At 38.7% G+C, this 26836-nt stretch overlaps 1 protein-coding gene and 2 pseudogenes across 2 annotated transcripts in view; 1 reads left to right on the top strand and 2 right to left on the bottom strand.

The window, feature by feature from the left end:
- TMCC1 (transmembrane and coiled-coil domain family 1) overlaps nucleotides 1-26836 on the top strand; it is a 219999-nt gene that overhangs the window by 27825 nt on the left and 165338 nt on the right. The window lies entirely within an intron of this gene.
- On the bottom strand, nucleotides 3278-5046 carry LOC132432539 (zinc finger protein 684-like; annotated as a pseudogene).
- LOC132431745 (protein SET-like) lies at nucleotides 16912-18368 on the bottom strand (annotated as a pseudogene).

The following is a 26836-nucleotide window of genomic DNA, read 5'->3' as shown; positions in this document are numbered from 1 at the left end:
AGGGGGAAGAGACTCGCATAGGTGAGGATAGTTGGAAGTATCATGTTGTAATCCCAGAATAAGTTGGAAAAAAGTATCAAAAAAACCCTTTTCCTGCCCTATCATGTGAATAAACATCTGTAAAGACATGGTCTATTGATAAAGGATGCTCTCTCAAAACACTTGTTTTTTCAAAAGTATTTCAAGTTTCAAACTGAAACTTTAAAAAGTCAGTAGTATGTGGAAAATTATTGTATCATGACAGTTTGCCAGTGAATAATGTTGAATAAAACTAGTATATAAATTTTGTATGTTTATGGTAAATAATACCATGTGTATTGAATTTCTTAGGTTTCCTGTATCTGTGAACCCAGAATTCTGTCTGTAGCAAATAGTGAAAATATGAAATATAGCTGTGGGCCTTTGTATCCTATTAGGAAGCAAATGAGAGATGAAGACTCTATAAAGTATATTTATTCATAATCTGCGTTTAAAAATCGGTGAGGCAAAAAGATCAGGTTAGGGCATCAGGGCACCCAGAAGAGTGGTGTATTCCGTTTTGATCTGCATGTTCTACTCTGTCATCGACAAAGAGCATGAGGGTCCATAAACTATGGTGTGTGGTAGCTCTGATCTCTGATATAAACTTCTAGGAGTGACTTCCAAATCTGTATCTTCAGGGTAGATTCCCCACTGGTTCCTGAAACTTAATGTCTTCCAAGTTCATTGGCATTTTGCCATGATCTCTTTGCTTTTCTCTATACCTATACCTCCTGTAGATTTACTTATCTTGATTAATGGCTCATCATTCTCTTAGCCAAGTAGTCCAAAAAACTTAGGGTTATCTTTGATTTCTTCCTGTTGCTGGCCTTTATGTTGATCAACAAACGTATATTTTACTTCTGAAATGTGTCTTCTTCTTTGAGCCTTCAGGATATTCATTTGTTCACTCATTCACTCTTTTGTTTATTTTGACACATTTATTGAGCACCTCATATGTGCTAGGCAGTGTGCAAGGTACTAGTAATATAGTGATAAATAAGACAGATCAATTTCCTGCCCTTTTAGAGCTTATAGTCCAAGCTTTCATCATTTCCCCTGCACCCTCTTTGAGTTTCTTTGATAGCCATTCTTATTTTTTCTGATTATAAGTATAATACATTCTTATTTTAAGAAGTGCAAGAGTTGTTGAAATGTATAAACACCAAAAGGGGGAGACTCCCTATATTTTCATCTACCAGAGATACCAGTGATAAAAATTTGGTACCATTTCTCCAGATTAGAAAAAACAATGTAACCAAAACTTTCTAATGCGTCTCTTTGCCTTTACTCCCTTTCTTGTCTGTCTGTATTATAAATGCTACCAAAGATATCTTGTTAAAAAACAGTTGATTGTTACTTTGTTCAAAAACCCCTCAGTGTTTTTCTCTCATCCACAGAATGAAGTCTGAACACCTTAATGTAGTGATTACCACCCATTAGGTTTCTACCATCTCACTTTCTTGTTTCTCTAGAAACTTTCCCAGAAGTAGCCCTTCTTAAAAGTGTAAATAAAAGATCTCAAGTGTGCTGCATTAGTGTCCCCCATGTGACAAATAATACTCCAAATAGGGGAGACAGGTTGATACAAGTACACTAATAGTTTATTCAGTTTTCTTTTGTGTGCTTGCCCTCTCCCACTCACCTTGTTTACAGGAAAATTAAAAAAATTACAGGAGTATTCTTAAAAATTAAAGCAGAAAAGTGTAAAGAAGTTGAAACAATCTGAAATTCCATCTCACGTGGATGATTACCATTAAAAGTTTTGTAAATATTTTTCCATACATGTGTCTTTGAAAATGTATCTACACATATAGATGTATGAATATGAAGTAATTTTACACAAATAGGATAATATTATAATGCTGTTTTTCTTTTGCCTCAGACATAGGTTTTGGAGATTTTTGTGTCAATAGAGACCAGTGTTCAAGATGGTATATTTCTTTTTTGGCTGCACTGCACAGCTTGGGGGATCTTAGTTCCCTGACCAGGGATTGAACCCCAGGCCCTTGGCAGTGAAAGGGCGGAATCCTAACCACTGGACGGCCAGGCAATTCCCAAAATGGTATATTTCAAGAATGATGAGGGGCTTCCCTGGTGGCGCAGTGGTTGAGAGTCCGCCTGCCAATGCAGAGGACACGAGTTCGTGCCCCGGTCCGGGAGGATCCCACGTGCCGCAGAGCGGCTGGGCCCGTGGGCCATGGCCGTTGAGCCTGCGCGTCTGGAGCCTGTGCTCCGTAGCGGGAGAGGCCACAACAGTGAGAGGCCCGCGTAACCCCCCCAAAAAAAATAAATAAAAAGAATGATGAGAAGCCTGCTTGCTTGAGAGAGTAAGAAGCTGGTCTGACTTCCCTGACCTTCTAGATTAGAGTAGATGTTGCTCCTCTGGGCTTCCACAGCACCCTGGTTGTCCCATCATGGCCCTTACTGCATTCCGTTGTTTGTCTACTTAAACCAAAGTCCCCCGTATCTGTCTCTGTATTCCTTGAGCCCAGAACAGTGCCTGACACCTAGTGGACATTTCGGTGTTTGCTGAATGGATGAATGACCGTATGAATGTCTTAGATGAAGTAAGGTGGTTTGCCATGAAAAGAACTTGCCGCATGTATTCTTTAAAACCACTTATCTCTGTTTGCTTTGATTATTCATTTACCAAGTAACGTTTTGGTATTAATTCAGTTTACCAGTTAATTACCAGGGATTTTACTGCTGAGAAAAGAAGGTACTGACTGTAAACTGGTTGACAGTTATAATTCTGATTATAAATTAAAATAATAGTGCTGTGGGACAGATGAGTGTGAGACTTTGGATAATATGAACCATTTTTTCTCCAGAGTATAATTATTCCTTTAGATAAGGTGGTATCCAGGTTCTGTCTGAGCAGCGATATAGGTGTGGTGTGGTGAATAGAAGGCGGGATTCAACTTTTTTTTTTATACATTTTTTATTGTAGTAAAATATACAGAATGTAAAATGTACTATCTAAACCATTTTTTTTTTTTTTTTTTTTTTTGCGGTATGCGGGCCTCTCACTGTTGAGGCCTCTCCCGTTGCGGAGCACAGGCTCCAGACGCGCAGGCTCAGCGGCCATGGCTCATGGGCCCAGCTGCTCCACGGCATGTGGGATCTTCCCGGACTGGGGCATGAACCCATGTCCCCTGCATCGGCAGGCAGACTCTCAACCACTGCGCCACCAGGGAAGCCCTAAACCATTTTTAAGTGTACAATTCATTGGCATTAAGTACGTTCACAATGTTGTGCAACCATCGTTATAACAGATATAATTTTGTATAATGTGCATAGCATATATTTCAAACCCACAGTTATACAAATTTCTTAAGCAATGCAGACATTTGTATAAATTGTGTAAAAATCATAAATTAGGGGCAGTGTACACATGCAATTATAGTCAGTCTGATGCCTTAATTCAATTTTTTCACAACTTCCTCAGTTTTACTGTAAAGTTGTCTGTAGCTCAAAATTTCCTGTAATCTTTTCAATAAAATTAGTAATATCACTTATAGAACATGAATTTCAGAACATGCTTTTCCACATTTATTTAACTGATAGGGTTTTTCTCATGATGAATTCTTTGCTGCTGCTTCAGTAAAGGCTAATTTTAAGTTTTCCCACATTTAACAAAGCTCCCTTGTTTTTATGACTTCTTTGATGGAGATTGAGATGTATCTTCCAGTTAAAAGATTTCCCACATGTGTTGCATTTATTTTGTTGCTCTGCTGTGAGTTGAGTAATGTTTAAGGAAATGTGATCTCTTGATGAAGGCTTTGCCACATTCAGTGCACCCGTGTGGTTTCTCGCCTGTATGAATTCTCTGATGCATGATCAACACTGATGATTCTGCAAAGGCTTTGCCACATTCTCTGCATTGGTATGGTTTCTCGTCTGTATGAATTCTGGAGTGTTTATAAAGGGATGAGCTATACTTGAAGCTTTTCCCACACTCCCTACATTCAAATGAGTTCTAAGGTGTGTGCGATTTCACATGCTGAGTAAAGGAGGAGTTCCAGGTGAATGATTTCCCACATTGACCACATTCATAAGCCTTCTCTCCAGTGTGGAGTCTTTGATGGACCACGGGTTGTGCTTTATGCGTAAAAGCTTTCCTACAATCACTGCACACAAAGGGTTTCTCACCACTATGAATTTTTTGATGAGCTGCAAGGTGTCCCTTACTGTTAAAGGCTTTCCCACAGTCACTGCGTTCAAAGGTGTTTTCTTTTTCTTGTATGCTTTTTTTATGTCTAATGAGATGAGACTTCTTTTTGGAAGGCTTTCCCACATTCACTGCACCCAAAGGTTTTTTTCCTTCTGTGCTTTTTTTCATGTCTAATAAGACACAACTTGTTTCTGAAGGCTTTTCCACATTCCTTGTATTCATGAGTTTTCTCTGATATAACTTTTATTCTAACTAAGAAAGTATGTTAGGTTGCAAACACTTTCCATTTGATTCACACTTACGTTGTTTTTGTCTTGAAGAAATAAAATTTATACTCAGTTTACAATTTTGGACTGTCTTGTTGGTCAGTGTTTTCTTGAAGGTGAACATACCTTGGTTTAAAAATTTGTCTTTGCTTCCTTCTCCTTCCTGTCCCTCTAGCTCATCATCAAGTAAGTAGATAACTTCCACTGAGATGAGGTTTCTAAAGTTCTCCAGCATCACATTCCAATACAGCTTCCTCTGAGGACATCGCAGCAGCTGCCACTCCTCCAGGGTGAAGTCCACAGCCACATCCTGGAATGTCACTGATCCCATCCTGTGGCCCTAGGTTGGCTTTTTGTAGATTTTAACCAGGGCCGCTGGAAACTGAAACAGGCAGGAATATACAAGAGGGACCCTCAGGTTCAATTACACAGCCTTCAATTTTGCTTTCTTCACATGAACTGAGAAGCTGATCTCTGCTCTCCACCTGTCCCTCAAGCCCTTCTGGCTCACCTGCCGCTCACTACTGAAACACCCAGGATTCAATTTTGACTCTGCCACTTATTAGCTCTGAGATATTAGGCAAGTCCCTTAACCATTTTAAGATTTACTTTCTTTATTCATTAAGTGAATAACTGGCTGCTCAGATCTAGCCCAACTCTAAAACTCTGTGACTATGAAATAAGAGCCATACTTTACCTTGGTCCATTGAAGCCTAAACTGTATACACTTCTTACTATCTCACTCAAGACATGTAAATGGCCTAAAGTAAAGGCCGGGGAGTATAGTGCCTCAGACCCTTAGAAAAACTACAGAATGAAGCAAGAGGTAGCACTGTGATAGTGTTTAGAGGAAGTATGAAGCTGAAACTTCTTTTGCATTCTTTGCATTATTTCATAACCAGTTCTAGATTAAAATAATTATGTTGTTTGTGAATAATAATATGTCACTTGGGGATAGAGAGGATGTTGATTTGGTTCCTCAGTTTTCTAGCCTTATTCTGGGTAACTTGGTGAACTAGGATTGATTGTGTCCTCTTTCTTTCTCTGACTTTTTTTTTTACTCTCAGTAGAAGGCTCTCGAGATTCAGTCTCATTGTCTGTGACACACATAGGTTAGATCAGTGATAGAAAAGAGTTGGGAGACTTGTTTTCCTTCTTCATTTTGAGTTAACAAAGCAAATTGCTTTACTTCTCCATGCTTGATTCTTTTTACTAATAGAAGACGAAATGTGACTGTTCTTACATTATGTGCTTTGGGATAATGAGGTAATTCTTTGGAACCTTTTTAAAAATTTCATTTAAAAAAACTTGATGGGGCTTCCCTGGTGGCGCAGTGGTTGGGAGTCCGCCTGCCGGTGCCGGGGATGCGGGTTCATGCCACAGTCCGCAAGGATCCCGCATGCCGCGGAGCGGCTGGGCCCGTGAGCCATGGCCGCTGGGCTTGCGCGTCCGGAGCCTGTGCTCCGCGGCGGGAGAGGCTGCGGCAGTGAGAGCCCTGCGTACCGCAAAAACAAAAAACAAAAACCAAAAAAGCTTGATGTACAATTTCTAGTAAATGCATAAATCTAAGATGTATATATAGCTTAATGAATTTTTACATATGTATGCTGCTGTATGTGTATAATTATAACTACCAGTCAGACCAAGGCGTAGAACATTTTCCTCCCCCTAGAATTCCTTTATGCCCCTTTCCAGTCAGTACCCTCTTTTTGAACACTTTGAGTGCTTTATTATTCATATTAGGAAGCCAGTGAAGGGGCTTCCCTGGTGGCACAGTAGTTGAGAGTCCACCTGCTGATGCAGGGGACACGGGTTCGTGCCCCAGTCCGGGAAGATCCCACGTGCCGCGGAGCGGCTGGGCCCGTGAGCCATGGCCGCAGAGCCTGTGCGTCCGGAGCCTGTGCTCCGCAACGGGAGAGGCCACAACATTGAGAGGCCCTGTGTACTGCAAAAAAAGAAAAAGAAAGCCAGTGAAGGCAAATCTTTTATGTTTCATCAGTAATTTGAATCTTGAAACCTGTAATAAAGTCTGATCTGTAGATCGTAAGGTCTTTAGCCTTTTAGAAATAGATAAGGCATAATTGTGTAAAAATGCTTTTCTAATAAAATTTTAATCCAGGCTACAGAGGGAGTAGTTTTTTTTTAAGATTTTTTTTTTTTTTGACGTGGACCATTTTTAAAGTCTTCATTGAATTTGTTACAATATTGCTTCTGTTTTATGTTTTGGGGTTTTGGCTGTGAGGCATGTGGGATCTTAGTTCCCTGACCAGGGATAGAACTCACAGCCCCTGCAGGGGAAGGGGGAGTCGCAACCACTGAACTGCCAGGGATGTTCCCAGAGGGAGTAGTTTTACACTGATAAAGGGGCAGTGTTATTTACCAGCATTTTCTTTTCTGTGTAGACATTTTCCTGAAAATTTTTGGGTTGTCTGAAAGTCAGTTTATTTGGAAAGTTGTAAGTAAGTGGGAAAAGGAAAGTTGTTTGGGCAGATGAATGAAGAAGTTGTTCAAGGTCTGTGAGTTCCAGTCTTCCTTCTACGTGTGCCATTGTGTAACCCTGTGAACAAGGCCTAACCTTATTTTTTACATCTAATATTTTGTCATGAATTATTTTATCCACTGTTTTTAATGACTTTGAATTATTGAAACACCATTGAGAACTGTTTGCTTACCGTCAAAACAGGCAATTCCCCTAAGCAACCATATCTATACACAGGCTTTACTCAGTCACTGAAATAGCCTGGGGTTTTTAGGCCAAGGAAGCTATCCAAGAATTTTGTGAATAAGGCTGAGTATTGACTTTGCCAGAATTCATGGGGACGTTGTCTTCTTGTTTTGTATGGTGGAAGAGGGTTTTTCATCCAAACATTGCCCCAATGTTTTTTCCTTTTCCTACTGAGGTTTTTTTTTTTTATGTCTAGAGATTTAAACTTCTTTAAAAATTTATTTTTTTTAATTTTTATTTTATTTTGGAGTATAGTGGTTTACACAGTGGTTTACACTGTTTCAGGTGTACAGCAAGGAGATTCTGTTATACACACAGACACACACACACACACACATCTAGTTTCCAGATTCTTTTCCTATATAGGTTATTACAGAGTATTGAGTAGAGTTCCCTGTGCTATACAGTAGGTCCTCGTTGATTGTTTTGTATATGATAACGTGTATATGTTAATCCCAACCTCCTAATTTATCCCTCCCCCCTTCCTTTCCCCTTTAGTAACTATAAGTTTCTTTTCTAAGTCTGTGAATCTGTTTCTGTTTTGTAAATAAGTTCATTTGTATCATTTTTTTTAGATTCCACATATAAGTGATATCATTTGATATTTGTCTTTCTCTGTCTGACTTCACTTAGTATGATCATGTCTGGGTCCATCCACGTTGCTGCACATGGCATAATTTCATTCTTTTTTATGGCTGAGTAATATTCCATTGTATATATATACACATCTCTTTTAAAATAAAATTTATTATTTATTTTTGGCTGTGTTGGGTCTTTGTTGCTGCCTGTGGGCTTTCTCTAGTTGTGGTGAGCGGGGACTGCTCTTTGTTGCGATGCGTGGGCTTCTCCTTGCCGTGGCTTCTCGTTGCAGAACACGGGATCTAGGCGCGCGGGCTTCAGTAATTGTGTCTCGTGGGCTCTAGAGCACAGGCTCAGTAGTTGTGGTGCACGGGCTTAGTTGCTACGCGGCATGTGGGATCTTCCCGGATCAGGGATCGAACCCGTGTCCCCTGAATTGGCAGGTGGATTCTTAACCACTGCACCACTAGGGAAGTCCCTGTACCATATCCTCTTTATCCATTCCTCTGTTGATGGACATTTAGGTTGCTTCCATGTCTTGGCTCTTGTAATTAGTGCTGCAGTGAACACTGGGGTGCATGTATCTTTTCGAATTATGGTTTTCTCCAGTTATATGCCCAGGAGTGGGATTGCTGGATCTTATGGTAGCTCTATTTTTAGTTTTTTAAGGAACCTCCATACTGTTCTCCATGGTGGCTGTACCAGTTTCCCACAACAGTGTAGGAGGGTTCCCTTTTCTCCACACCCTCTCCAGCATTTACTGTTTGTAGATTTTTGATGATGGCCACTCTGACCAGTGTGAGGTGATACCTCATTGTAGTTTTGATTTGTGTTTCCCCAATAATTAGTGATATTGAGCATCTTTTCGTGTGCTTTTTAGCCATCTGTATGTCTTCTTTGGAGAAATGTCTACTTAGATCTTCTGCCCATTTTTTGGTTGGGCTGTTGTTTTTTTGATATTGAGCTGCATGAGCTGTTGTATATTTTGGAGATTAATCTGTTGTCAGTCTCATCTTTTGCAAATATTTTCTCCCATTCCGAGGGTTGTCTTTTTGTTTTGGGTGTTGTTTCCTTTGCTGTGCAAAAGCTTTTAAGTTTAATTAGGTCCCACTTGTTTATTTTTGTTTTCATTTTCATTACTCTAGGAGGTGAATCCAAAAAGATATTGCTGAGATTTATGTCAAAGAGTGTTCTTCCTATGTTTTCCTCTCAGAGTTTTATAGTATCCGGTCTTACATTTAGGTCTTTAGTCCATTTTGAGTTTATTTTTGTGTATGGTGTTAGTGTTCTAATTTCTTTCTTTTACATGTGGCCGGTTTTCCCACCATTTATGGAAGAAACTGTCTCTTCTCCCTTGTATATTCTTACCTCCTTTGTCATAGATTAATTGACCATAGTTGTATGGGTAAACTTGTTTAAATGTTATTTTTTGGTAGACTTTTATTTTCAGTAATTTGTTTTGAGATAAGTTGAGTAGGAGGTTCAGATTCCAAGACAAACGGGGATTTATCTTTGCTTTGGGACTTGACAGCGAGATATTAAAAAAATAATAATTTTGTTTTGAAAATTGTAATCAAACTTAGATTTAGATTGCTTTATTTTAGAGTATTCAATGGAGTTTGATTTTTTGATGGTTTCCTCATGTAAATAGGAAGCCAGCAGAAGAAGGCCTGTGATGAATAAACTTCATTATCTCTGCTAAAGGGACCTTGTTAAAGGAAATTAGATGCAGTAAAGATCATGATGTTGGGAGCTTGACCTAGTATTGAACGTTTTGTGATTTCAGGCACCTGAACTTTGACCTAGGCAATGTGGACCATGTTTGATGGTTCTTGAGCATGGTTCATGCATTTGATCATTCATGCAACATATTTTTATTGAAGTAACCAGGCATTGAGGATATAATGTGGAGGAAACCCTGATGTGATACCATCCCCCATGGAACCTGTGGGCTGGTGGAGGAAATAAATATTAATATTAAATTAAATGTAAAATTATAACTGCAGCAGTGGTATAAGTGATATTAGTGAAACTTGACCAGGTTAGAAAATGCATCCTCAAGAAATGGTACTTCTGCTATGATTTGATGGAAGAGTAGGTATTGACTTGGCAAAGAGAGGAAGGATGGTTGTCCAGGCAGAAGGAACAGCAGGTGCAAAGGCCCTGTGGTAGAAGGGAAAATGGTGAAATGAGGCTAGTGTGGCCTGAGAAGTGACAGCTAGAGGGAGAATGAAATGGTTTGAGGTGGAGAGATAGGCCTGCTCTTGCAGGTTTTTATTAAAGATTTTGTTAAGTTTTTGCCTTTATTCTAAGAGGAACAAGGAACCGTTAGAGGGCTTTAAGCAAGAAGGGACAAAGTCAGACTTGTTTTTTTCTTTTTTTTCTTTTTGGCTGTGCCACATGGCTTGTGGGATCTCAGTTCCCCAACCAGGGATTGAACCTGGAGCCACCGCAGTGAAAGCCTGGAATCCTAATGACTAGGCAACCACGGAACTCCCCAGACTTGCTTTTTTTTTTTTTTTTTTTTTGCGGTATGCGGGCCTCTCACTGCTGTGGCCTCTCCCGTTGCGGAGCACAGGCTCCGGACGCGCAGGCTCAGCGGCCATGGCTCACGGGCCCAGCCGCTCCGCGGCATGTGGGATCTTCCCGGACCGGGGCACGAACCCGTGTCCCCTGCATCGGCAGGCGGACTCTCAACCACTGCGCCACCAGGGAAGCCTGTACTGCAGTTTTAACCAAAGAGTAGGCATTGGATAATATTTCCTGAATGAATGACTAGATCAGTAATTTTAATGCTTTCCAGAAATAGTGTTCTGCTGCTCATGTTTCTCATGTTGGCAAATAATTAAGGCTGCATTATTAATTGATATTTGCACTTAATAATAGTGTACTCTCCCTACCCAACAACCCCTTCCCCTTCCATAAGCCATGACCTGATTGCTCAGAAGCATGTTACCTAATGGAATCAACATAGAAAATTAAAAATAGCTATCTGCATGGTATTATTTAGCTTTGAGTTATTTTGTTCTCTATTTATGCTAGCTGGTTTATAATTTGATGAAAGTAGCATATTTGAGTATTTTCTTATTCTTTTGATCATTAAAAAAACTAAAATATATTGAATTCATTTTTTTTTAAAATTTATTTTATTATTCTTTTGATCATTAAAAAAACTATATTGAATTTTCATTGTTGTCTTTTTTTTTTTTTTTTTTTTTTTGGCGGTACGCGGGCCTCTCACTGTTGTGGCCTCTCCCGTTGCGGAGCACAGGCTCCGGACGCGCAGGCTCAGCGGCCATGGCTCACGCGCCCAGCCGCTCCGCGGCATGTGGGATCCTCCCAGACCGGGGCACGAATCCGTGTCCCCTGCACCGGCAGGCGGACTCGCAACCACTGCGCCACCAGGGAAGCCCCATTGTTGTCTTTTTTTTTAAATTTATTTTATTTAATTTATTTTTGGCTACGTTGGGTCTTTGTTGCTGAGCACAGGCTTTCTCTAGTTGGGTGAGCGGGGGCTACTCTTCATTGCCTTGCGCGGGCTTCTCATTGCGGTGGCTTCTCTTGTTGTGGAGCACGGGCTCTAGGTGCGCGGGCACAGTAGTTGTGGTGCACGGGCTTATTTGCTCCGCGGCACGTGGGATCTTCCCAGACAAGGGCTCGAACCTGTGTACCCTGCATTGGCAGGCAGACTCTTAGCCACTGCGCCATTAGGAAAGTCCCCTCGTTGTTGTCTTTTATAACTAAGTTGCCTTCATTTCTGTTGAGCAGATGCTTGCTGGAAGGGATTTAAATGACAAGCCTTTTCTGTTTACCCTGCTGGAAGTTTGATCCACTCAGCTGACAGCTTTATTTTTCTTTCCTCAAAAGCCAGAACTAGGCCTACAGGAAGGAAAGGAACGTATTTCGGAGCCAAAGGCTGATGTTGCATAGGCCTGTGGGGGTGCATATTTCAGAAGCTGTGCAGTTGGTTGGCCTGGATCTGTCAAAACAGGTTTGGTTGGTTCTGGCTGTGCCATGGTTTATTTATATGCTTCTGAGTAGTGATCTTGGGAATGAATACATTATGAGTACAGTTTGGAAAGTTGTTGTATCGATTGCTGAGGGAAGTAAAAAAAACCCACCCGAGGAACCCCACTGTTGAACAGGTCTTGGGTTCACTGGTTTAATTTTCTGTGAGTGCCGTCCAGTGATTAAACCTTTGCCTCATCTCAGCAGCAACTGCCAGTTTTTTGGACGCAAGTTAGTTCATGGAAGAGACTTTGTGTGATAGGAAGACAAAACGTGAAATTAAATATATCTTAGCTCTGGCCTAAGTAGATATTGTTAAACATGAGTGAGTTGGATATAACATAAGCTTTCTCTTCTGGTTTCAGGAAAGCATAGTGGAAAAAACCGTAGGATTCTTTTCTAATTTCTGTTGATCCAGCTAGGATATTATGTCTTGCATTTTTAAGGCATTCAAACATTTGTTTAATTGAATTGTGGGAAAAGGATAGACAGAAGAACAGGACATTCAGTGTTTGAACAGTGTTAAGTAGAAGAACATGAATTGATGAGGTAATTGTATCCTTCTACATTTTTGACTATCAGGATTTAGATTTGGTTACAGATTATGCAATTATATTTACAAAAGAAATGCAGACATTTCAGTAAAGTACTAACAGTTTTCAGATGAGACCTAATCTGAGTGTTAATTAGAAAAGAATTTACAATTTTGCATTAAATGTAATCCTTCTTAAATCTTACTATTAAATTTATGATCACGATGAGGTACATTTCTTTAAAAAATAATTTTTATTGAATTTTTTATAGCTGGTTTACAATGTTGTATTAGTTTCAAGTGTACAGCAAGGTGATTCAGTTTTATATATATATATATATATATATATATTTTTTTTTTTTTCCGATTCTTTTGCCATATAGGTTATTACAGAGTACTGAGTAGGGTTCCGTGTGCTACACAGTAGATCCTTATTAGTTATCTGTTTTACATATAGTAGTATGTATATCTCAATTCCAGTCTCCCAATTTATCCCTCTCCCCCTTACCCCTTGGTAACTATAAGTTTGTTTTCTACATCTGTAACTCTATTTCTGTTTTGCAGATAAGTTCATTTGTACCCTTTTTTTAGATTCCACATATAAGTGGTATCATATGATATTTATCTTTCTCTGACTTCACTCAGTATGGCAATCTCTAGGTCCATCCATGTTGCTGCATATGGCATTATTTCATTCTGTTCTTATGCCTGAGTAATATTCCATTGTGTATATATACCATGTCTTCTTTTATCCATTCCTCTGTTGATGGACATTTAGGTTGCTTCCATGTCTTGGCTATTGTAAATAGTACTGCAGTGAACATTGGGGTGCATGTATCTTTTCGAATTATGGTTTTCTCCGGATATATGCCCAGGAGTGGGATTGCTGGATCATATGGTAGCTCTATTTTTAGTTTTTTAAGGAACCTCCATACTGTTCTCCATGGTGGCTGTACCAGTTTACATTCCCACAGCAGTGTAGGAGGGTTCCCTTTTCTCCACACCCTCTCCAGCATTTACTGTTTGTAGATTTTTTGATGATGGCCATTCTGACCAGTGTGAGGTGATACCTCATTGTAGTTTTGATTTGTGTTTCCCTAATAATTACTGATGTTGAACATCTTTTCATGTGCTTTTTAGCCATCTGAATGTCTTCTTTGGAGAAATTTTTTGTTTTTTAATTTATTTGTTTATTTTTGGCTGCGTTGGGTCTTTGTTGCTGCGCGTCGGCTTCCTCTATTTGTGGCGGGCGGGGGCTACTCGTTGTGGTGCGCGGGCTTCTCACTGAGGTGTCTTGTTGCGGAGCACGGGCTCTAGGCACACGGGCTTCAGTCGTTGTGGCTCGTGGGCTCTAGAGCGCAGGTTCAGTAGTTGTGGCGCACGGGATTAGCTGCTCCACGGCATGTGGGATCTTCCCAGACCAGGGCTCAAACCCATGTCCCCTGCATTGGCAGGTGGATTCTTGACCACTACGCCACCAGGGAAGCCCTGGAGAAATATTTATTTAGATCTTTTGCCCATTTTTTGATTGGGTTTTTTTGTTGTTGATATTGAGCTGCATGAGCTGTTTGTATATTATGGAGATTGATCCCTTGTTGATCGCTTCATTTGCAAATATTTTCTCCCATTCTGTGGGTTGTCTTTTCGTTTTGTTTATCGTTTCCTTTGCTGTGCAAAAACTTTTAAGTTTAATCAGGTCCCATTTGTTTACTTCTGTTTTTATTTTCATTACTGTAGGAGGTGGATCCAAAAAGATATTGCTGTGATTTATGTCAAAGAGTGTTTTCCTCTAAGAGTTTTATAGTATCCAGTCTTACATTTAGGTCTTTAATTCATTTTGAGTTTATTTTTGTTTATGGTGTTAGGGAGTGTTCTAATTTTATTTGTTTACATGTAGCTGTCCAGTTTTCCCAGCACCACTTATTGAAGAGACTGTCTTTTCTCCATTGTATATTTTTGCCTCCTTTGTCATAGATTAGGTGACCATAGGTGCATGGGTTTATCTCTGGACTTTCTATCATGTTTCATTGATCTGTATTTCTGTTTTTGTGCCAGTACCACACTGTTTTGATTTCAGTAGCTTTGTGGTATAGTCTGAAGTCGGGGAGCCTGATTCCTCTAGCTTCATTTTTCTTTCTCAAGATTGCTTGGGGACACAGACATAGAGAATGGACTTGAGGACACAGAGAGGAGGAAGGGTAAGCTGGGACGAAGTGAGAGAGTGACATTGACATATATACACTACCAAATGTAAAATAGCTAGTGGGAAGCAGCCACATAGCACAGGGAGATCAGCTTGGTGCTTTGTGACCACCTAGAGGGGTGGGATAGGGAGGGTGGGAGGGAGATGTAAGAGGGAGGGGATATGGAGATATATGTATACATATCGCTGGTTCACTTTGTTATACAGCAGAAACTAACACAACAGTGTAAAGCAATTATACTCCAATAAAGATGTTAAAATTTAAAAAAAGGATTGCTTTGGCTATTTGTGGTCTTTTGTGTTTCCATACAAATTGTAAAATTTTTTGTTCTAATTCTGTGAAAAATGCTAGTGGTAATTTAATAGGTATTGCATTGAATCTGTAGATTGCTTTGGGTAGTTTAGTCACTTTGACATTATTGATTATTCCAATCTAAGAACATGGTATATCTCTCCATCTCTTTGTGTCATCTTTGATGTCTTTCATCAGTGTCTTATAGTTTTCTGTGTACAGGTCTTTTGTCTCCTTTGGTAGGTTTATTCCTGGGTATTTTATTCTTTTTGATGCTGTGGTAAATGGGATTGTTTCCTTGATTTCTCTTTCTGATCTTTCGTTGTTAGTGTATAGGAATGCAAGAGATTGCTGTGTATTAATTTTGTATCCTGCAGCTTTACCAAATTTATTGTTGCGCTCTAGTAGTTTTCTCGTAGCATCTATAGAATTTTCTATGTACGGTATCATGTCATCTGCAAATAGTGACAGTTTTACTTCTTTTCCAATTTGGATTCTTTTTATTATTATTTTTTTCTTCTCTGATTACTGTGGTTAGGACTTCCAAAACTATGTTGAGTAAAAGTGGCGAGAGTGGACATCTTTGTCTTGTTCCTGATCTTAGAGGAAATGCTTTCAGTTTTTCACTGTTGAGAAAGACATTTGCTGTGGGTTTGTCATATATGGCCTTTATTATATTGAGGTAGGTTCCCTCTGTGCCCACTTTCTGGAGATTTTTATCATAAATGGGTGTTGATTTTGTCAAAAGCTTTTTCTGCATCTATTGAGATGATCATGTGGTTTTTATTCTTCAATTTGTTGAAGTGGTGTATCACACTGATTGATTTGCAGATATTGAAAAATCCTTGCATCCCTGGGATAAATCCCACTTGATCATGGTGTATGATCCTTTTAATGTGTTGTTGGATTCGATTTGCTAGTATTCTGTTGAGGATTTTTGTGTCTATGTTCATCATTGATATTGGCCTGCAATTTCCTTTTTTTGTGATATCTTTGTCTGGTTTTGGTATCAGGGTGATGGTGGCCTCATAGAATGAGCTTGGGAGTGTTCCTTCCTCTGCGATTTTTTGTAAGAGTTTCAGAAGGGTAGGTGTTAACTCTTCTCTAAATGTTTGATAGCATATGCCTGTGAAGCCATCTGGTCCCGGACTTTTGTTTGTTGGAAGAGTTTAATCACAGTTTCAATTTCAGTACTTGTAATTGGTCTGTTCATATTTTCTACTTATTCCTGGTTCAGTCTTGGAAGGTTGTGCCTTTCTAAGAATTTGTCCATTTCTGCTCAGTTGTCCATTTTATTGGTGTATATTTGCTTGTAGTAGTCTCTTATGATCCTTTGTATTTCTGTGGTGTCCATTGTAACTTCTCCTTTTTCATTTCTAATTTTATTGATTTGAGTCCTCTCCCTTTTTTTCTGGATGAGTCTGGCTAAAGGTTTATCAATGTTGTTTATCTTCTCAAAGAACCAGCTTTTAGTTTCATTGATCTTTGCTATTGTTTTCTTCGTCTCTATTTCATTTATTTCTGCTCTGATCTTCATGATTTCTTTCCTTCTGCTAACTTAGGGTTTTTTTTTGTGTGTGTATACACATTTAGTTTTATTGTAACAAAGCAACTTGTACACTTTTAACGTTTAACACTGAGCATCATCTTTCCTTTCCAGAGAAACAAAAAGAAAACTTTTAAAATAAACAGGAACAAAATTACAATAGAGAATGTCAATTGCATATAAGATCCTACAGGTTCTGCTGATTCTCCCATTGAGTGGCAGGGCTCAAGTCATCATTAGGAGAGAATTTTATTTTAAAAGTGTCATCTTAAACTGCAGGGATGTCCATTAAACATCACAATTAAACATGCCAGAGGAGAAGCCATGTTGTCAAAATGCCCACTTAACCCACCCAAACATCTCAAACCCATTCTTTGCTGACCTTCTATAACCCCATTTTTTAAAGTTTTTTTTCTTTTTTTAAACAAGAGAAAGTAGACAGATACATGTTGGTAAATGCTAACTGTCCATATTCACATAGAGACACAGTGCAATCTCTGAGTCCAGTATACAGAGAAAGGAGGAAAAAAGCTAGAATTCTATGCACTACTGCACAGGGGCCTAGCACCCTCCAGCTTCCAGCAGAGCTAAGGGAGCAGAAGGTTTTTCTTTTTTCCCACAGAGCATGGTGGTGTTGATTCCATAAAGTTTTTGTTGAGACAAGAAGGGATAAAAATGAATTTGAAACAGAAAGGGGTAGAGATTCTTTTCTCACTGAATTCTGCTCAAGGTATTTTCCCCCAGAATAAGTTGTGAGCCATGGTATAAAGGAGAAAAGAGACCTCAAAAACAGGGCGACTGAGCACAAGAGGAGGAGGAGAAAAAAAAAGACTGCAACTTGCTCCCAGGGACTGGAGAAAATTAAAAAAGGAAGGTTGGAATCCATCAGTGTTCCATTAGTCATCTTCTCCTTCATCTTCCTTCATCCTTATCCCCTTCTTCATCAATATCTTCCAATCCTTCTTCCTCTTCATCATCATCGTCACCTTCTTCTCCTTCCCTCTCCTCATCATCCATGTCCGGAACCAAGTAGTACTGTAATGGATTTGGCCAAATATCATCTTTGATGACCTCTCCTAACTCATCTGCACCTGCATCAGAATGATCAGTAAACCAGGTGAAGAAGCTTTCTGGTTCCTTATGCTGTCTCATCCTGCTGGCTTTATTCTGCGTTTGACTTGAACGTTTTGTCACATCCTTTCTGGATTTCCATTTGATTTCAGTGGACTTTGAAGACGGATCATCACTCTCATTCCGATGAAATTCTTTGGAGAGATCTTTATTTTCGAAGTAAGGGTTTTCATCAAAATAAGAATCTATTCTGTAACCTGATTTAATATCTCCAAATTCTGTCACTTCAACTCTTGTCAAATAATGCAGCGCCTCTTCATCCTCCTCCCCAAGCAGTGCAGACACTTGCGGATGGTTAACAAATGATATTACCCAAAAATGTGGGGTTTTGGCGATCAATTCTGACGTCTTCTGAAGAAATGGTTGGCGGAGTTTGTTATATTTCTCTTGTACTTTCAAAATCTCCTCACTGGCTTGTTCGTCAAGTCTGTCCGTTTTCATTTTGTACTTCATCAGTATGTTCAATTGCTTCTTGCTATTCTTTTTCTTCCTTCGGCAAATTCGGAGAAGCAGATATTTCCTCTGGCCTGGAGGCAGGAGTCAGTCTCGGTTTCTTCGGTTTCTTTGCTTGGGGTGGAAGTGAAAACTGGTGTTTGGGGGCCATGCTGGGAGAAAAGCCAAGAATCCACCCAAGGAAAGAGGCTCGTACCAGGAGCTCTGAGAACTTTAACTTTGGGTTTTGTTTGTTCTTCTTTCTCTAGTTGCTTTAGGTGTAAGGCTAGGTTAGAGGTATGTGTTTAATAGTAGTTTAAAAAAAAAAAATAGCAGCTAACACTTACTGAGTATTTGCTTACTTCTTGCCAGGCACTATATAAAGTACTTTCCATGCATGCATTTCTCATTTATTCTTTACAGTAACCCCATGAGATGGGAAATATTTTAATCCATACTTTAGAGATCAAATTCAGTAATTTGCTCAAGGACCCACAGTTAGTAGGCAAGTGAGCCATAATAGCATGTACTGCATGTTTTAAAATTTTACTTCATTTAAGAAATACTGAAAGGTTTTGTATGAAAGTCTGATTTCAGTAGACCATTTTGTTTCAGCTTTGAGGAATTTATGTCTTTAGGATTGTTGAGAATCATACAAAGTAAATTATTTAGAGCTACAGAAAATGTTTTGTCATATATGGTAATATTTCATTTGTTTAATATTGAAAGGGGATAAAGAGTTATAAATGTTTCCAGATTGGTAAAGTTTACCTCTGTTGAAGAAATGTAGCTTTCAAAGAAATTAACCATTTTAGAATAGTAATTTTTCTGAAATGTGTGTTCCTTTTTGGCCTTGTAAGAAAAAAATTTTCACCCTGTTAAAGACAGTTTTCTGTGTATGATGAATCTGTTCTTTATTTATTTATTTATTTTTAATTTTTTGACTGCACTCCATGGCATGTGGGATCTTAGTTCCCCAACCAGGGATCGAACCTGGGCCCCCTGCATTGGTGGCGCAGAATCTTAACCACTGGACTGCCAGGGAAGTCCCTAATGAATCTGTTCTTGATAACTCAGGGCTTTTGTTAGGACCATCAGTTAATTTATTTCACTGTAATGCACTACTTTTTTTCTTTTCCCTTGCTCTAAGTTCTCTTATTGTTTGTGCACACTGCTTCTTATAATTCTTTTATTTAAATAAACGTAAGAATTAATATGTAAGTCAAGAATTAGATTGGCCTCACCTGTAAAGAAGCATGCAGCTCACCAGATTCTGGGGGGAAAAAAAGATAGTATTCTTATAGCTACCATTAATTGGGTACTTCCAAATTTGGCAGAGGTGATTTTCATATATTATTTCTTTTAATTCTTACAACAACCATATGAGTTAGATATTATTATAGAAAATGAGACTGAGGCTTAGAAAGCCAAGACTCCCTTTGCTACCAATTATTGAAACTGACAATCAAATATAGGACTGATTGGTTCTAAGGTCTAGATTCTTATCTACTATTTCATACTCCTTGCATTTGTTTCCTGATTGTTTCACAGTTCTTGGCTCAGTGTTGAGTATGTAGGTGTTCAAAACTAATGTTTGTTTCTTTATCACTTTATTAAATTTTTTTAAATTTTAATGAAGTATAATTAACATGCAATAAGTTGCACATAAAGTTTTTAATTTAGTGAGTTTTGACATAAGTATACACTTTTGAAACCATCACCATAATCAAGATAAATATTTTCATCACCCCCCAAAGTTTCCCCTTGTCCCTTGTAATCCATCTTTCCCTCCAATTCCATGCACAGGCAATCACTGTAGGTTAATTTTATATGCATACATATATATGTATATTATATATAATTTTTTATATAAATGGAATCATAAAGCTTGTATTTTTGCTTGGCTTCTTTTACTCAGCATAATGCTTTTGAAGTTCATTGATGTTATAGCATGTATTGATCTTTTTTTTTTTTAGTTTTTATTGCTGAGCAGTGTTCTATCATATGGATTGTTATCCATCTAGTTTGGGGGCTATTATAAATAAAGCTGCTGTAAACATCTATGTACAAGTCTTTGGATGTATGTTTTCATTTCTCTTGGGTAAAAATCTGGAATGGAATGGATAGGTCATATGGAGGGTGTTTGTTAAATTTTTTAAGAAAGTGCTGTTAGCTTCCTATTGCTGTAACAAATGACCACAAACTTAATGGCTTAAAACAACACATGTTTATTGTCTTACATTTTTGGGGGCCAGAAGTCTGAAATGGATCTCACTAGGCTAAAATCAAGATGTTGGCAAGGCTGTATTTTTTCTGGAGATTCTAGGGGAGAATCCTATTTTCTTGCCTCTTGCTTCTAGAGGCTGTTTATACTCCTTGGTTCATGACCCCCTTTCATCTTCAAAATATAATCATACCGACCTCTCTTTCTGTGTCCCATCGCCTCTGACTCTGACACTCTTGCCTCCCTCTTTCACTTATAAGGACCTATGTGATTACATTGAGCCCTCCTGGATAATGCAGGATAACCTCCCAGTGTCAAAATCTTTGATTCCATCACGTCTGCACAGTCTCTCTTGTCAGGTAAGGTAACATATTCACAGGATAGAAACATCTTTGGGGGACCGTTCTGCCTACCATACTGCCACACGTTTTCCAAAGAGGTTATACCATTTAGTATTAGCACTAGCTGCAGTTGCTCCACATCCTCTCTGATACTTAGTTTGAGTGATCTTTTAAATCAATTTAATTAAAAGAATTTTAATTTTCATTTTGAAATAATTTCAAATCTATAAAGAGTTGCAAAACTAGCCAAAGAATCCCCCGAATTCTTCACCCAGAGTCCCCAAAGTTCACATTTTATTGACCACAGTACAATTACCAAAATCAGGAAGTGAACATCAATACAATACTGTTATCTAACCTATAAATCCTGTTCAAATTTTGCCAATTATCTTTTCTTTTGTTTCCCGGTCCAAGATCTAGGGCAGAGTCGGTATAGTCTCCTTTAATTTGGGACCATTCCTCAGTCTTTCTTTAACTTTCGTGAGTTAGACCAGTATTAAACTGGTATTAGGCCTCCTTTATACTTAGATTATTGAGGACCCCAAAAAGCTTTTGTTTATTTGGGTTATGTTTATTGATATTTACTGTATTAGCAATCAAAACAGATTTTAAAGAATATTTAATTAATTTAAAAAGTAATAAACCCATTACATGTTAATATGAATAACACGTCATTTTCTAAAATAATATTTAATAAGAGTAGGATTATTTTACATTTGTGCCAATCTCTTTAATGTTTGACTTCATACAAGACAGCTAGATTCTTATATCCCATTAGCCCTAAGAGCCATGAGAACGTCACGTTATCCTCATGAGAGGGTGAAAGTGAAAAAGGCAAAAAATGTCTCAATATTATAATAAGGGTTATGATAATAACCCTGTTGTTTTCTCTTCTTGAGGTGGTTTTGTCTGGTTTTGGTATCAGTAATGCTGGCTTCATAGGATGATTAGGAAGTATTCCCTCCTCTTCAATTTTTTGGAAAAGTTTAAGAAAGATTGGTATTAGTTCTTCTTTAAATGCTTGGTAGAATTGACCAGTGAAACAAATCAAGTCAGGACTTTTATTTGTCAGGAGATTTTTGATTACTGATTCAATCTCCTTACTCTTTATAGGTCTATTTTCCTATTTCCTCTTTTTTTTTTTTTTTAAAAAAAATTATTTATTTATTTATTTATGGCTGTGTTGGGTCTTTGTTGCTGCACGTGCGCAGGCTTTCTGTAGTTGTGGTGAGCGGGAGCTACTCTTCGTTGTGGTGCGTGGGCTTCTCATTGCGGTGGCTTCTCTTGTTGTGGAGCACGGGCTCTAGGCACGCGGGCTTCAGTGGTTGTGGCTCGTGGGCTCTAGAGTGCAGGCTCAGTAGTTGGGGCACACGGGCTTAGTTGCTTTGCGGCATGTGGGATCTTCCCGGACCAGGGCTCGAACCTGTGTCCCCTGCATTGGCAGGCGGATTCTTAGCCACTGCGCCACCAGGGAAGTCCCTTTCTATTTCTTCTTGATTTAGTCTTGGTAGATTTTGTGTTTCTAGGAATTTGTTAGCTAATATATGGTCTGTCCTGGAAGGTGTCCCATGTGAACTTGAGAAGAATGTGTATGCAGTTGCTTTCCAACATCCTAGTCTTTAGGCTCTTGCTCCCGATAGGGGGGAAAGGAGGCGGGGAGAAGGATTGGGAGAACAGAAAACCAGTCCTTTAAATAAATCCCTTGGAAGTCACTTAGCTGGAGAGGGAGGGCCTTGCAACTACAGGGTGGTGCGGGGTGGTGGGGAGGTAAGGTGCAACAAAAATGGGCACCTGTCTCTTTGCAGCTTTGTGATCAGAAGCAATAATCAGTGATCAGGGCATAGATCTGTGATATTTGGAAGACAGGGTCTTTTTTTTGCCCACCCTAGGTCCCACAAGCTGTGTCCAAGCTGTTGTAGGAACCTTGCTCAGCTCACGTCCATGTTGCTGGAGGAAGCTGTGTAGCTGCTACAGTGCTAAGAGTTGAAATTGAAATTAAATGCAACTTATTGTCCAAGCCTTCCCCCTTGGAAGATCCAAGCCTTAAATAGACTCCATAGTTCCAAAATACATCAGATAGAGTCTGCCAGTGCATTTGCTGTCTAGCAGTTATCAACTACTCACTGGGCAGTCTCACTTTGACGATATTTCTCACTTTAATGAAACACTGTATCTTAGTATTTTGTATCCTCATGTTTGCGTGTTCATTCATTCACAGAACAGTTTAAGCTAAGGCCCTATAACTACCTGTTCTTTGTAGTCACTGTAAGGTCCTCTTGCTTTGGCCATATTTATTGAATAAACTCAAGGAAGTGTGATAAAACTATATTTGTGACTGAAGAGATTACATTTTTCAAAGTAGTAAATGTCTATTGAATTTCCTTGATTATATCTTTCTCATTTCTGTCTCAAGAGAAAGATTTGTTTTGAGTGTGAATGACTGGGCTGGGAAAAGATGTTGCTAAATCACAAATCCCCTTAGGAGGTAGCTGGAAAAATGTTGTCCCTTATAAAATAGAAGCATGAGAAGAAATAATGACTTCAAGAATAGAACTGTTGAATAAATTTGCAGTGTAGCAAAGCATAAAGTATGTGTTACCATTGAAACCATCTCAAATGACCTACAGTGAAGGAGAAAGAGCATAAGTTAGAGACTTTTTTAAAATCTGAAAAACATGACGAAGTTTCATTTCTAAACTTTGTGTTCATCCATTTACTCTAGAGAGATTTACGACTGGCTCTGTGGCAGTTGAGCAAAATTTGACATTCTGAAGGCGTATTGAAATGTAACATACGTCATATGTTTATTATGAGTGTTTTTTCCTTTTTCTTTTGAATGACATATTGTGACTGCTTGATGATGTAAGAAATTTGAAATCAGGATTTTTTAAAAATTGAAGTATAGTTGATTTACAGCGTTGTGTTAGTTTCAGGTGTACAGCAAAGTGATTCAGTTATACACACACACACAAACACACACACACATATATCTATTCTTTTTCAGATTCTTTTCCATTTTAGGTTATTACAAGATATTGAACATAGCTCCCTGTGCTATACAGTAGGCCTTGTTTATCTGTTTTATATATAGTAGTATGTATCTGTTGAGCACAAAGTCCCAGTTTATCCCTACCCCCTTTCCGCTTTGGCAAGCGTAAGTTTGTTTTCTCTGTCTGTGAGTCTGTTTCTGTCTTGTAAATAAGTTTATTTCATTCTTTTTTATGGCTGAGTAGTAGTCCATTGTATACATAATACCACAACTTCTTCAACCATTCATCTGTTGATGGACATTTAGGTTGCTTCCATGTCTTGGCTATTGTAACTAGTGCTGCTATGAATATTGGGGTGCATGTATCTTTTTTAATTAGAGTTTTCTCCGGACATATGCCCAAGAGTGGGATTGCTGGATCGTATGGCAACTCTATTTTTAGTTTTTTAGGGAACCTCCATACTGTTTTCCATAGTGGCTGCACCAGCTTACATTGGGAAAGTCCTTATTTCCTCTTCATTTATGAAGGATATTTTCACTGGATATAGAATACTGGTTCAGCAGTTTTTTCTTACATTTTAAAGTTGCTACTCCAGTATCATCTTGCTTGGACAGTTGCTGACAAGAAGCTTATTATAATCCTTATCCTGTTCCTCTGTATATAATATGTTTTTTCCCCTCTCTGACTGCCTTCAAGATTTTCTCTTTGCCTTTCAGCGATTTGAATATGATATGCTTAGTTTTTTTGTTTTTGTTTTTTTGTTATTTATCCTGTTTGATGTTTTTGGACCTTTTTAAGTCTGTAGTTTGGTGTCTTGTTACTAATTTTGGTAAGTTCTTGGCCATTCAAATATTTCTTCTGCTCTGTTCTTTCTTCTCCAGGCACTCTGAGTGTTACACGGTTTGATATTTTCCCACAGTTCTTGGATTTTTTTTTCTGTTTTATTTTCCTATTCTTTTTCTTCCTTACATTTCAGTTTGAGCAATTTCTATTAGCCAGTCTTCAAGTTCACTGATTCTTTTTTTAGCTGTTTCAAATCTACTAATAAGCTTGTCAGAAGCATTTGTTATTTATTACCATGTTTTTTCCACTTGATTTTTTCTTATGATTTCCATGTCTCTCTGAAATTACCTATCTGATCTTGCATGTTGTCTACCTTTTCCATTAGAGTCTTCACCATATTAATCATGTTTTAAATTCCCTGATAACTCTAAAATCTATATCATGTCTGAATCTAGTTCTGATAATTGTTTTGTTTCCTCAAACTGTGTTTTTATTACTGCCTTTGGCATGCTTCATAATTTCTTGTTGAAACGTGACCATTTTGTATAGAACAGGAAGTACTGAGGTAAATATCTGATATGCTTGGAGAACACTGCAAGTTTCCTTCTGCTAGTCCTTTAGGGTGGAATTTGAATTAATCTGTTAGGGGTTGAGCTATGTTTAAACATTATTATTGCTATGGTTACCAGAGTTGACATTTGTTGTTGCCATGGAAACCAGAGACTTCAGATTTCCCTAGTGTCTCTTATCTCCCTGCTTGGCTTTGGGTTTTCCCTTTGTGCTGTTTCACACAGTGAGTTCGTCCTTTGCAGCTATATTCCATTGTTATTTTTACTCAAAGCTTATTAGCCTGGTAGTGGAGGGTGGGGGGAGTTCTGTGGTGGTTTGTTAAACCTCAGATTTTGGCAGGCACTAGAACCTGGATCTCGGAGCTGTGGCCTTCATAAAACTTTCTACTTCTAGGAGTGGAGTTGTTCCCCGTCCTTGTTTTTCCCCAACTGCTGCGTCTGGGTTAGGTTTTCTAACACCACCACCCCCTTTTTTTAAGGCAAAGTTTTTTTTTTAAATAGATTTTAACCAATAATGGTTTATTCTTTATTTGAATTTTCTATTTAAAGCAGCCTTCTCTGCCCCTGTATTTTATTTTATTTTATTTTTTTGGCCATACCACAGGATCTTAGTTCCCCAACCAGGGATCCATCCCATGCCCCCTGCAATGGAAGTGTGGAGTCTCAACCACTGGACCGCCAGGGAAGTCCCTAAGTTAAAGTTTTTAAAGCCCTTTCCCCCTGTATTAAGATTGTTACTTTAGAGAAATAGTGAAGATTGGGTGTAGTCTCCTTTTCTTTCTTCCAGCTATAGTGAGATTCTGCCAGTGTTCTCAGGGTACAGGCCTTGGTGATTTTTTTTTTTCTTGCAGATTAAGTCTTTCATTCCATAGGGAGATAGAGGAAATAGATCTGGGCTGATTGGCATTGGCTGCCAAGCTCCACAGAGGTGGGGGCAGGGATGAGGAACTTTCTTTGCATTCTCTCAGATCCCCCCCCCCCCGCCCCCGCATTAGAGAGCCTTTTGGGATTTCTGGAGGAAAAGCCTGTAATAGGCTGGAAACTCTCCTATGATTGCAGCCCCCAGAGACTTTACACTCTCATGCTAGCCCACATTCAGTCTTCAGCAATTTATCATAATTTGTGGTTTAATCTTCCTGACCGCAATGGGATTCTTTCATGCTCTTGGGGCTATATTTCCTTTGGTTAGAGAGAAAGCTTTCTCTCTTTTAGGGTTTTGGGTGCTTGTCCAGCCTCTGTATTGCTTCATCCCATCTGTATTGCCGACAGGTTGGGTCAGGAGACAGTGTGGGTGGTGGGGAGAATGTGATTTCATCTACTCTTTCTAAACCTTAGGAATCCACATTGTGGTCAGAGAATAACTTGTGAAACTTGCCTTAGTGCTCAGCATATGGATCAGTTTTTGTAAGTGATCTCTTTGTGCTTGATAGAGTATTTATTCTGCAGTTACTGGGTGCTGTGTTACATAAATGTCTGTTTAGTTCCAGTTTGTTAACCATGCTATTCAAATCTATATTTATCTCTTTATTTCCTCCTATTTAGGTCATTTATTCTATCAATTACTGAGATAGATGTTAAAAATTTCCCCATTATGATTATGGATATATTTCACTTCTCCTTGTAGTTCTGCTAAGTTGTGCTTTATGTATTTGGAGGCTATGTTATTGCATGCATACAAATTTAAAATTATGTCTTCCTGATGAATTCTACATTTAATCCTATGAATTACTCCTCTGTTAACACTTTTTGCATTATAATCTACTTTGAGTACTATTAATAAAGCTACAGCAGCTTTTGTTTAGTTTATGTTTGTGTGACCTTTTCCATACGTTTTATTTTAATTGTTCTCTATATTTTTGGTGTGATTCTTTTAGACACCATAAGATTGAAATTTTTTTTTTTTGGCCATGCTGCGCAGCTTGTGGGATCTTAGTTCCTAGACCAGGGATTGAACCTGGACCACTGCAGTGAAAGCACCGAGTCCTAACCACTGGACCACCAATTCCCTGTTTTTTATTTA

The sequence above is a fragment of the Delphinus delphis genome, chromosome 10 (assembly GCF_949987515.2).
Source record: "Delphinus delphis chromosome 10, mDelDel1.2, whole genome shotgun sequence".
Taxonomy (NCBI): domain Eukaryota; kingdom Metazoa; phylum Chordata; class Mammalia; order Artiodactyla; family Delphinidae; genus Delphinus; species Delphinus delphis.
The sequence above is the reverse complement of the archived record's forward strand: the minus strand, read 5'-3'. Positions and strand labels throughout refer to the sequence as shown.